Source organism: Amphimedon queenslandica, unplaced genomic scaffold (genome assembly GCF_000090795.2).
Source record: "Amphimedon queenslandica unplaced genomic scaffold, v1.1 AMPQUscaffold_12312, whole genome shotgun sequence".
Lineage (NCBI taxonomy): Eukaryota > Metazoa > Porifera > Demospongiae > Haplosclerida > Niphatidae > Amphimedon > Amphimedon queenslandica.
Window position 1 is genome coordinate 10,457 of NW_003547450.1, and position 1,625 is coordinate 12,081.

At 38.1% G+C, this 1,625-nt stretch overlaps 1 protein-coding gene across 1 annotated transcript in view; it reads left to right on the forward strand.

The window, feature by feature from the left end:
- Positions 1 to 1,625, forward strand: part of LOC109588053 (26S proteasome non-ATPase regulatory subunit 10-like) — an 8,284-nt gene that overhangs the window by 3,206 nt on the left and 3,453 nt on the right. The window lies entirely within an intron of this gene.

Genomic DNA, 1,625 nt, shown 5'->3' on the forward strand with positions numbered 1-1,625 from the left:
AGTCGCTTGCTCCCATCACTCAACAGCAGACGCTTGCTCCCATCACTCAACAGCAATCACTTGCTCCCATCACTCAACAGCAGTCAACTTGATCCATTCACTCAAGAGCAATCACTGGCTCCAATCACTCAAGAGCAATCGCTTGGTCCAATCACTCAAGAGTTACATGTACTTACAATCCCTCCTTCAATAACACCACCTCCACTCCCTCCTTCAATAACTTCACCTCCACTCTCTTATTCTATTACTCATACTCCTGCAAGTACACCACCTTTGTCAGATGGGTTGCTTGACCCAGATGAGGTCATTGCTAATTATCCTAAATTGAGGACCATATCAAACATAGGCAGATTAGCAGTGAGGCTTGCTTCTGAGTCATACTTTGGTAAAGATTTGTTGAAAAGATCAACTGTGTATGGCCTGAAAGGTAATGCTTCATTGCCAGGTAATAAAGTAAGGGCCCTGAAGAAGAAACTTTGCAATTTATATCGACAATACGTTGACACTCCAGCTGAGTTTGAGCCTGTGTGGATGAAGTGCGTGAATGCAATTAATCACCACGCTAGTGGCTTACGCAAGAAGGATAAAGACGGTGTGACACTAGAACTTAATTGAACTGTGACAAAGAGATTAATTGAAGAAATGTTTAGTATAACTTGAGATGACCAAAGATTAAATGTTGTAAAATTAATTATTAATTGAGTGGGTGTGTTGAAACTTAAGGGTCAGTGTGAAGTGAGAGTTCTCAAAGTAAGTGGGGGTAAGGCAATATTAACTGAAGCACTATGGTGCATGGACTCGCCCGCTGAGATTCACCTGAGGGATAATGTGTTACTTGTACTGCCCCCATCATGATATTATATATATAAGCAACTTGATATTTGAAAAAAGGATAATAAATTTTAACAAAGTGCAACAATGCATTTAGCCAATTACTGCACTGATCCATAAAATAAATTTTAGGTGTGGTCAGCACCTAGCAGTGCAGTGCAGATAAACATGGCACGTGGGTAGGAGAAAGAAGAAAAGCTGAAATTTATTTTAGCATCTGCAGCTCTATTCAAAGAAAGAGTAAGCACAAAAAATTTGCCTAGATATTTAAAAGAGACTGAGATAGTTTGGTTGCTCTTGCTTTCCCCAGTGCTGCCTGAAAATTTTTCGAAAAGGCTAAATCACAAACTTTGAGCAACTGTAACTCTCAAGCAAAAAAGAGATTAGAAAATCCCCACATATTTTTTAATCTAGGTACTTTTCTCTACCTATCAATGCTAATCTTGACCAAATAGAGTGAAACATGAAGATTTGGCTAGGAAAAGTGGTCTATTCTCTAAAATATTCAGCTTTTGCTACCACGGATTGCTATGAAAATACAACGGAGCTAAATAAATTATCTTTTTCTCAAAGCTTAAAAAGAATTATAACTCAGGAGAGCTCAGTAAAAAAGATATTGACTAGGAATTAACAGGAATTTTTGTGACAGAATGACAGACAGACAGAATGACGACCCAACTGCTTAGTACCCGCCTACACAAGCGTGGCGAGTCCAATAATAATATTAATCTAATGAAATATTAACATTACTTTCACCGTTCAATTATTGTTACTCTGTGTCATAAACTCTATTA